Genomic DNA, 11,591 nt, shown 5'->3' with positions numbered 1-11,591 from the left:
TGACAAAGGCCAGGACACACCATCCCCACCTCTTTCAGGGTAGAAGTCAACCATACAGCAATGGTTACCTTCCTGACCTCCTCATGTAGGGAGGGCACAGAAGGAAGGAGAAGGAAATCTTGGTTGTTGCTGCAAAGCATGTGATGGTTTCACTAAGGTTTAGGCAAATCCAAGGATTTTTCACACAGAGTTGCCAAAATCATGATGTTTTGCAGGAGATGAGTGACAGCAACCAAAAGGACCTGACTGTGACCTGTCATTTATCACAGAATGACAGAACAGAGTGGTTTGGGCTGGAAGGGTTAGAGACCATATCATTCCAATCCTTGCCGTGTGTCACGAGCCCAGGTTGCTTCAGAGATCCATCCAACCTGCACTGGAACACTTCCAGGGATGGGGCAGGCACAGCTTCTGTGGGCAGCCTGTGCCAGGGCCTCTGCACCCTCACAGTAAAGAATTCCTGATATCCAATTTAACCCTGCCCCAGTTGGTTTATTTCCACTATTTGTCTGGCACTGACATTTGGTGTCAGGGTTTTGTAGACCCCTCATGGCTGGATCACAGCAGGCACAGCAGGATATTTTCCCTGCTCCAAACAAACTCCAGCCTGAAGCCTTCAGGTCCTGTATCCTTCTAAACATCACCTGGAGAAGGTGAGAACTTCAGGGGAAACTGCAGCCTCAGCACCTCTAAACCCCTACACAGCCTGTCCTGGCTGGGGCTTTGTCCCTTTCTATTCCATCAGACACCAAGATTGTGCCCCTGCCCATATTCCCATCCCTGTGTCCATCCTGTTTCCCATCCAGAACATCCATTTCCCACCCTGTTTTCCCATCTTCTGAAGGAAATTCTCACAGTTCCCTAACCTGCTGAGGAGCAGAAAGGTCTGGAGGACCAAGCACAGAGCAACCCCTGGGTCCTGCCAAGCCTCATCCCTTCTTCTGCTTGAAATTTGCAGCAAATTGCTAAACCTCTTCCTCCCCAAAGAAGAACAGAGGGAATTTGCATCTCCAGGGGATGATGGACCAATGGACTGATGTGTTCTGGTGCAATGGCTCCCAAGTCAGTGATCCAAGCAGGAGTAATGTGCTCTGCTGGTTTGGAAAATTATTATAACCCACAAGGCCTCCTAAGGGATGGGGAGGTACAGTGAAGTACTCTGAGATCTGAAGTTGTGGGGTTTTTTTATTTCTCCAGGACAGCATCTTCAGAAGAAAAGTGATTTACTTACAATAAAGAGATCAAAATTGGAATTTCAGATTAGCTTCAGCAGCCTGGTATGTTTTCAATGTTTGATGTGAAAAACCACAAGCATTATTGGTTTCAAACTTTATACAGTTAGCTCTTAGTATCCAGAGGACACCTAGCGCCATCCACAAGCCCAAAGTCATCCAAATTATTCTATTTATTTGTGGGTTTGTTTTCCCATAGCTCAATAAAATAACAAATAATGCTCTCTGGCCTGCAAGTATGCCTGAAAATGGCCATAAAAATATTTTTGTCCAGGAACAGAATCTGAAGGTTCTGGTATATGCAAATCATGGAATATTTCCTTCCACCATTATCTGATTTCACAGCAGATTAAATCCTGGTTTTGTTGTTACAGATGAGTGTCCAGACTGCTCCTAATAATGGAAATTTCACAGCCTGCCATGGTAAATTTTTCCTGAGGTTAATCAAAATTTTCAAAGAAAGAAACTTGAGATCACACACTTCTTAAACAACTTACATCATTAGGTCAGAGAGACTAATTTTCTTCTCAAATCCTTAATATCTGATATAGGTAGATCTTTTTGGGGAATAATAATATTTGGGATTCATTTCAGTATTTTAGGGGTATAATTAGTGCAGATCCAATAATCTGCTGAATTCAGCCTTGATAAAAGCCCTGTTAATGCAAAATGGATTAGGAGCAGGGCTGTGTGCAATGAAGGGAAATTCAAGTGCCTTGAGAAGTAACACACATGGAGAAGGGTAGGAGAATATTGACTTGGCAAGGATAGGGCATCAAAAGTGCTTTTAATGACTCCAAAAAAATTCAATTCACCATGATAACATACCAGAAAATATGTATCAATTGCAAGAGGTCTAAGTACAGGAAGGTGGGAGAAAAGTAATAAGATAAATTCACAGGAACATGAATGCAAAATCAATTTTTTTCTTTTTTTGTGACTAGAAGGCGTTTAGGAAGCACTCAGAAAACCTCAATTTGGGATATTAAAATTAAGAACCATGGAAAGGTAAATGTTTGATAACACCAGATATTTCCTGCTGTTTGGGCTTCAGGCCATAAAAAAAAACCTAAAGGTTGGCATTTAGACCAACCTAACTGCAAAGCATCATAGGCAACCACCCTGCAACAAGTTCTGATCACTCTTTGCAAATTCCTCAGTGATGAGAGCCCACCTATTAGGAGGAAAAGGTCTGTGCTCCCACTGTATTCCCAGGGTTCCCTCTGACACATCAGAATCTCCTTACATCTATGTTTGAGCTCACCTTGATCATGAATTTCATGGCACCCACTTCTCTCTTGTCTGGGGCAGAAAGGGACACATTTTCTTGCAATGTTTTTCCTGGGAGTCCTGGCAGTGACCAGATCAACGCTGTGAACCTGCCACAGCAAACTAAAGTGACAGACACCTGGCTCTACCCCTGTCCTAACCCTGCAGAAGGGATCTGGCTGTCTCTGCAGACCTGAGACAAAACAAAACTTAAGAAAACAGAGGCAGACATTTCACAGGATCTGGAGAGGCTGTAGAGGTTTGATTGAATCTTTCTATGGCAGTGACAGCACAGCATTTCACACTCCTGCTTCCCTGGGGCTGACTTGTGAAAAAAGCATGTGCCACTCAAATGTGGGAGCTGCATAATCAGCAGAGGCTGCCTAGAAGAGAATGGAAACAGTCACAGCCAAGCATCATTTAGAGAGGAATAAAAATGGTCTCAGTAATCCAGCAAGTGCTGTTTTAACTAAGAAAACTGTACCTTAATTGTAGCATCACCAGAGAACAAGCAACAGGGAAAAGCCATGAAAAGAAAACCAGATGAAGAACAGAAAGGCAGTGCCAGATTGCAAGATACAGCTCCTGAAATGTTGGTTTAGGCTCCTGGAGCACTTTTGCATAGAATTTTCCTTCTGCAGAGGAAATTCTGTTGCTCTGCTTTGACATCACTGCCCATTTGTCCAGTAAAATAAAGTCCTGCAGGCACACAAACACCTGACTCTGTCAGGGATGAACAAGTGGTTTCCTGGTGGATCAGAGAATGAAATATCATCTGATCCTTTCTCATGTAAAACATTGGGCTTGCAGTAACTAAATGCACAACTATTTTCCAGCTCATAAACTTAATTAGAACAGCTCAGTCATTTACGTGCAGTCATGTAACCAGTCAGGGGCTGAGAATGCAACTTTCTCTGCTGGATCTCTGTCCTCTTGTCACAGGCTGACCCTGATATCAAAATTGTCCTTTTGCTGCCTGTTTATCACTGAGGAAGTTCACACTGCAAACTGGGGTGCAGGCAGGCACACAGAGCAGGTGTCTGCATCCAGCCCAGCAAAGAAACATCCTCCAAAGGCAGGAAAACACAAGGGTTTGCTGATGCCTGACTCCCAGGTGAGCACTTCAATGCTATTTTATTACTAAATGAAGCTTAGGGTTTTGCTAAATACAAAGAACTGCATTTTCTTTGCTGCAAAGTGCCCTCACAACCCTGTGCTCATCTACAGTTGTACAACTTCCCTTCTGTCTGTGAGCAAAGTTTCTGCAAATGCTTTCTCTCTTGTTGTAAGGAAATACTTTGGGATACTAATTTTAATTTTTCACTTTGATATTAACCAATGATCAGCATAAAATCAATACCAATCATATAATCAGTATCAAATTAATTGATGTTTTAGGCACCTGCTATTGCCCAAAGACACAAATGAACAGTTCTCTTCCAAGTTCATTCTCTGATAAAGACAATGCCAGATTTGGACAAAATGGAAACATCAGTCCAAAAAGGACAATATTTATCAGAATGGCATTAGACTGGCCAGTCCTGTTACATCATGGAATTATCCCTGGTTATATCACACATGCCTGGAGACTCCAATGCCCTCAGAAGGAGTGGAGGAGAGAAAATAATAAATTACACTGTGCAATATCTAAAATTTCGTGAATTTTTTCTGAATTTCTTAAGTTTATTTCAGAAGGCTGCACTGCACCCTGACATTCTCATTCCTATGATGAAACATTTTATTCCACGGGAAGGAGAAGAAAAACAGAATAGCAATCAAAAGGATTCTATGAGAAATGAAGTATGAGCAAAGATAATATGAAAATGGACCTAAATTAAGAATACAGTGAAAATAGGTAATGTAAGCACCCTGGTGTTACCTGTGTTTGCCATTTTGCACCTGCATATTCTCATGCATGTAAATATCCACATTTTCAGCATCTTAGCAGAACAGGAGGAGAAAAAGGACTTACCTTATTTATTAACTCTGTATAGAGCATCCCCCCTAGAGCTCCACAGCTGCTTTCATTTCAAACTCTGGACCACAGTGACCTGTAAAAGCATAAATCCACAGGGCTCTTGGTGTTCCAAGTTTTACAGTTCAGAAGGAGAGGGGGAAATCATTCTGTTCCTCAGCAGGAGCCAATCTCCCTCTGCTCCAGTTCCATCTCGGGCTCCAGGCTCTGGATTCTGCCTGTTCCTCCCCTCTCACTCCCCCTGTGCTGCTGCTGCCCATCACCCACCTCACCCTGTGAAAATCCCTCTCTGGAGCCTCCTGCCCCTCAGGCAGCTTCCCAAAGTGCAGGGGCTCCTCAGGGAGTGTCCCAGGCAGGGGAAGGGGCTCAGCCAGAGCCAGGCAAGGTTTGTCACAGCAAATGTCACACGCTGCTGGCTCCCTCCTGCCAGCACAGCTGGGATCCTGTGCAGCCCCCACCACACAACAGAGGATGCTTTTCAACTTGAAGGTGCTTTTTCTCATCTAGTTATTCTTACTTTTCTGGTAAGAGAGGAAGAAGATCTGCAGTGCCACAAGTTGCTTTCACAGAGGTAATAAAAGCTGGTTTCAGTATTGCATTTCACTTTTCTTCACCAGCAGTATCAGGCACTTACAAGACTGGGCTGGATGGTAAAAAGATGTGTGTGTAAATCATCATCACCATCCTGAACTCAGAAAATGCTTACATTAACTGGAGCCCTTTCAATTCCCAATGTAGCAAAATAAAATCTGAAGCCTGCAAAAGAAATTTGTGAAGAAGAAATACAGAGATTGATCCTTGATTTTCTCCACTGAGGCAGATTTCTGAGTCTGTACAGAATCTCATCAGCTCTGGTCAAGAATCACTTTCCTAGGTAACACATCAAACTGATCCAGTCTTGGATACAGAAAGAATATTGCAAAACATTTTTAGATGCTTTGTAACTCGACACTTACCCTATCACCTTTCTGGCAGGGCTAGGAATTAAGAGGCTGCAGAAGTCACTGAAAGATTTTAATAGATTACTTCACTTGACATTTTAGTATTAAAGATAAATAGAGATGATTGCACTCTTTTGGTTTCATTTTAAAAAATGTTGTCATGATTTCATGGGTGTCTTTCTACGCTTGCCAAAGGTGGAAGGATTGTGTTTTAGCAGTAAAACACACACAAATAAAGGATTCTGTCCTAAAATGGTACGAAAAGATAAGAAGCAGCAAATGATTTCCACACATATTGAGATTTCTCTGAGCCAAGGCAGAGTCTCACAGTGAGGCTGGATACCACTCTCTGATGGTTACACAAAAAAAGAAAAGCAGCTTGTTTTTTCATTTCCTTATGAAGGAGGTGGGAGTAGCCCAGTTTTTGGGTACAGACTGGCTCCAGTCAGTTCACCCTTCCTTGGCACACTCAGGTCCATCATTTAAAAGCACTGCATGGAAAAGGAGGAATCATGAAACTCAGGAAGGGATTTTCTAGCTGACCCAAAATCCAGACTGCACCATTGAAGACCCTGTGTGCCAAGTGACTTGGGGCCAGTTCACTGCAGGATTCACAGGAGCACAGAGCCTTGTGCTCAGCTGGTTTGAGGCTGCTCTGCAGAGCACACTCATCCTTAATGCCATGTTTTATTCAGGGGGTGAAGAACCCTAGCAGGGAAAGGTGAAAAGTACAAAGAGGAAATTCATTCTAGGTAAGAATTTCAGTCTTCCAAATTGTCAGTGTGTGCAAAACAGCTGCAGACACCAGGAAAACTCTTGGGATGTGGAGCTCTGAGCCCTCCAAAACCAGCCCTGTGCTGCCCCAGAGCCTTGGGAAGAGACCAAGGAAACTGCTTGTTTGTGGTGTAAGACCTGAGGTGACACCTGGGGCCCTTTTCACCTCCAGCCCTTCACATCAACCTGGAGCAGAGCAATAAACAGCAGCATTTAGGGTGGGTTAAAGACAGCAGCATAACTCAGGATGGCCAGGACTTGGGAAGGGCAAAGAAAGGTGGAAAAGAAGGAAAAGATGGGTGTAATTTAGAGCATCATCCTTGGCACTAGGAGGTAGCAGGGACATGGTTCTCCAAACAGAAATTTCTTTAAAGAGGACTTTGATAATTACTACAGACTCAAAAAACAGTAGATGTGAAATATAAATTAAAGTCCTTCTGGAGCATGTCCCTTATCTCTAGGAAAGGGTTTGCAGAAATGGCTAAGAACTGCTGAAAGCTGGCAATGGGAGGAAATTGAGTTTATTCCCCAGTTTATTGCAGGTGGTGACATTGTCATTGCTAATAACAATTCACTGATGGTGTCCTCAGCTCCCATCTGAACTGGTCTTACTAACTGGCCTTGACTTGCTTTCCTTGCTCAAGCAGCACTAAAATCCTAACAACAAAATAAGAAAACCAGTGAAAGGGTTATTTTTTTCAATCACAATCCTTGTCCAGTAGCTTTAAACCTTGGACTTGCTCATATTTGGTAAGATTCAGTCTTACTACATATGGCAAAATCCCAGCAAAAAAAAAACACATGTGAGTGAAAATCCTGGCACAGTAAGGGTTCATAGATGGCTGGGAAAGAAACTCACAAATAAAAATAGTTTAAAAATAGCCCCAGGCAAACCACAAAACTGAGGAATTTTAGATTTTGATTGTGCCAGGCAAGGCAGAGGGTGTAGTTGAATGTTGTGAAAAGTCTCATGAACTAGTTCAGGCTTAGTGAAGAGGTGAGACCCAAGGATTCAAGTTGTTGAACAATTTTTTCAGAAATCTCAGAGGAAAAATCCCCACAGTCTGAAGAAAACTAAGAAACTGCTGGTCTCCCCAAGCCTGAATGAACATAAGTGGCATGTACCATGAGAAACAGAGAAATAAAAAGCAATATTGAACATGCTTGCAAGGACAGTAAACTGAATATCGATTTTTTTAGGGAAAAAAATGTACAGGAAAAAAGAAAGGTACAGGGAAAAATATCCTTCAGCCTAGTAGTTCATTCATCCAATTTTCCTTTCTATTTTTAAAGCAGCTTTAAAAAAAAATATTGATTTAATGCAACAGCAAATAAAGAATAAATCAGAATGGCAGCACTTGCATTACTGACACACCACAGCACTGCAAGGAGTCTTTTCAACACTCACCATGAAGCACAGTGATGCTCACAGCACTGTGGGGTAATCCTGGTGCAGCACAAGAACCAGGGCAAACATGGTCCTGTGCCAAGGGCAGAGTGTCTGAAATGTTCAGTGCATTTATCCACATGGTTATTAAAAAAATAACAACTGTGGCTTGATGCTTAATGTCACACTGATCAGCTGAGATGAAAATTAACTCCCTGCTCTGCTCACACAATTTCATCCTTGACAACAAGGCATGGAAGAAGGGGATTTGAGTGCAAGGCTTCATCCATCTGGATGTGTCCAATGAAACTGTCCCTGTTCCTATTCTTGTCTCATTGAGAAATAGATGCCAGGGCTCATTAGAGGGCCAGGCTGTGCACAGCCCCAGTCACACACTGCAGCAGGTGACACAGTCAATTAATACAATGCCAGTGCAAAGCTTGAGGCACTGAAGAGCTGGGTGAGGTGGGAGCCACCCTCTCCCGGGGGTTCCTATTCTGTCTGCCAGAACATGTTAACTGAGCCATGGACTGTGCCAGAACATGTTAACTGAGCCATGGACTCTGCTGGATTGACTCACCATTTTGAATGATATTTTAAATATCCCTGCTGAGTGTGACAGGATTTGCCAAGTGGAGCAATTGTGCTCATGCCCAGGTCTTCCCTGTTGGAATGACACTGGGGGAGCTTTACTGCCCTCACCCTTGAGACCTTCACAATGTCCCATCCTCTGGAAGGGAGATAACTTCCACAGAAAAAAAAAAAAAAAAAAAAAAAAACCAAACCAAAAAAAACAAAAAACCAAACCAAACCAAACAAAAAAAAAAAAAAAATCCCAAGCGAAAACAAAACATAACTTGGTTCATGGTACTAAGAACCAAAATAAAATGTCAAAACACTTATCCCCCACCCCTCCTTTTTCCATGGCTCAGCATCACTCTGGGTTTTCTGGCCCTCCTTCCTTCAGCATGGGGCAGGAGGGGGCTGTGGGCAGTTCATCACACGCTGTTTCTGTTGCTCCTTCCTCCTCCTCCTCAGACTCCTCACACTCCTCCCCTGCTCCAGTGTGGGCTTCCTGTCCCAGGAGCCAGATCCAGATCCCAGGATGAGCTGTGTCTGTGTGACTCCTTCCCATGAGCAGGAATTCTGCAGGAACTGCTCCAGAGTGGATCCTTCCCATGGGTGCAGTCCCTCAGGAATGGGCTGCTCCAGTGGGGTCCACTGTGGGTTCACAAATCCTGCCCAAAATCCTACTCCAGTGTTGGTTCCTCTCTCCATGGGACTCCCTGTCCTGCCAGAACCCTGCTGCAGCACAGGCTTCCCACGGGGACACAGCCTCCTTTGGGCATCCCCTGCTCTGGTGTGGGATCCCCACGGGCTGTGGGGGGATCTCTGCATCCCCATAGATCCCCAAGGGCTGTGGATGGATTCCCAGGGGCTTTGGGTGGATCTCTGCATCCCCCTGGATCCCCAGGGGCTGTGAGTGGATCTCTGCATCCCCATGCATCCCCATGGATCCCCATGGATCCCCAGGGGCTGTGAGTGGATCTCTGCATCCCCATGCATCCCCATGGATCCCCATGGATCCCCAAGGGCTGTGGGTGGATCTCTGCATCCCCATGGATCCCCAAGGGCTTTGGGTGGATCCCCAAGGGCTTTGGGTGGATCCCCAGGGGCTGTGGGTGGATCTCTGGATCCCCATGGGCTGTGGATGGATCTCTGCATCCCCCTGGATCCCCATGACCTGCAGGGGCACAGCTGCCTCTCCATGCTCCTCACCAGGGGCTGCAGGGGAATCAGCTCCAGCACCTGGAGCAGCTCCTGCTCCTCCTCCTCCACTGACCTGGTGTTTGCAGAGCTGCTACTCTCACACATTCTCACTCCAGCAGGGAGGTTTTTTCCTTCCTTCTAATCACAGAGGCCATTTCATCTCACTAAGAACGAAGAGCTGAGAGTAGTCAAGTGAATTGCCCTCCAGAACTGGGTTTAAATTAGTCCTAACTCTAACTTTTCCTCACACATCCCTGCAAAACACCTTGCACCATCCTCCACTGCAAATGTGGGCAATGTCTCCTCTAGCACTCCTGCATGGAGCAGTGAATTTCTCTCACTAATGCATATAAAATCTGTGTGATCAATCAAGCCAATAATTCTGTCCTCTGGGTGTGCAGAACTTGCCAAAGACAGCTTCAAACTAGGCCACCTGCTGACAGACCTCTCAGGCCATCTGGGCACATCTCACCTCAGCAAAGGTTCTCTCCAGCAGGGAGGACACCTTGGGATGCTCTGCATCCAGCCAGTGGTCCTGAGGGGAGGGACAGGGATGGCACAGAGCAAAGAAACAGCCAGAAAAAATGCAGGTGAGCAGAATTCCAGAGTTTACCTTGTGCCAGGTGAAGATAATTTATGTGCAGGCTAAAATCCATCCTACCTAATGGGAGTTGGTGAAATGTGAAACAGCAAACTTTAAATATCTGTCAGCTTTTTATCTTTAAGCATAAGAAAAAAAAGACTAAAACAAAAACAGAAACTACTTTTGTCATGGAATCATTCAAAAGAGAAAATTGTTTAAAGAGAAATGGGAAAATGTAGTTTGATTAAAAATTTGAAATTAAAATTTCTGTTAGATACTTCCTAAAAACTACTTTTAACTTCTTCATCCCTGAAAATAAATATTAATTCTGAAAATTGAATGAAAGTTAGGCACTTTAGTTGCTTCTTGGTTTCTTAGGGGAATGAGAACTTCACAATTCACTGCCCCAGGTTTCCCCAATAACTTTTGACCTTGTTGATTCCCTCAAAAACAGAAACTAGTGGAAATCTCTAATTATATCTCTTTTAATGCTTTGAAAAAACAACAAAAACATAGATAAACCAGAACCATAGACAAAGCAAGAGGAACCACCAAATTTGCTGCTTGGATCAGCAAATCCCTCCTTTGATAGCAAATCCCTTCCCTGTCCCTCTTTATCTGAAGAGATGTGCTTGGTTTTGTACCTGCCATTCTTTCAGCTGCAAACTTCCCTGCTATTTCTGTAAGTTTTGTTAAACTTATTCAAGTTGGTTTAGCAAGAGGTTGTGATAAGTTTCCATCCAAATCATTTTTCCAAATTGGGAGAAATTGTGCAGTCACCCTGCCCCTACACAATCCTTTAGAGATAATAATTATTTTAACATTGTGGCTCTCATTTCAGCTCCTGTTTATTCAGTTTCTGGGCACACTGGCAGCCTGGTCTGACTACATCCTTTTGAGTCAACAGCAGAGAGAATTGATATAATCTTGGTATCACAACTTTAAAAAAAAATTAACTGCAGAACCTGGCAGAAGCTGTGAAATTAATCAGGTTGTGTTGTTTTGTTCTTTTAATTTAATGAATGAAAATTATCTGAATTATTTAATTATCTGAAAAATTTCTTCACCAAAAGGGTTGCACCAGAACAGGCTTCCCAGGGAAGTGATGGAATCCCCATCCCTGGAAGTGTTTAAAAGATGTGTAGATGTGGCATTCAGGGACCTGGTTTAGGGATAGGCTGCAGTTCTGGGTTAATGGTTGGACCTGATGATATTCACAGTCTTCCAATATAAATGATTATGTGTTTCCATAAACAGTTGATTTTTTTTGATGGACTCCATATCCTTGAAGTAATTTTGTATTTTTTCTTATGACCCCAGGCTTTTTTCAGCTCCATTCTCCTAGGATAAAGAGGGGGAAAGAAACAGAGGGAATATTTTTTTATCCACTTCTGTTGACTCATGCCCTATTATACATGTTCACTTAAAAGCAAAATTTGGTGCTTTCTGATTCCCATGTTGTCACACCAGTGTCCCCTGGAGTCACTGTTTATTCACCACAATGAGAAGGTTTGATTGCTGTCTGCATGAGCTCCAAAAAGGAGCAGTGATCAAGGAACTGCAGCAGGCACACCAGGCAGTTCAACACAAGGATGACTCAACTGAGGCCACCAGCTGAGATATCCAATGACAACTATATGTGTAAATTGTATTTTCAAGA

This window comes from Erithacus rubecula, assembly GCF_903797595.1.
Source record: "Erithacus rubecula genome assembly, chromosome: 2".
Lineage (NCBI taxonomy): Eukaryota > Metazoa > Chordata > Aves > Passeriformes > Muscicapidae > Erithacus > Erithacus rubecula.
This window is presented reverse-complemented; position numbering follows the sequence as displayed.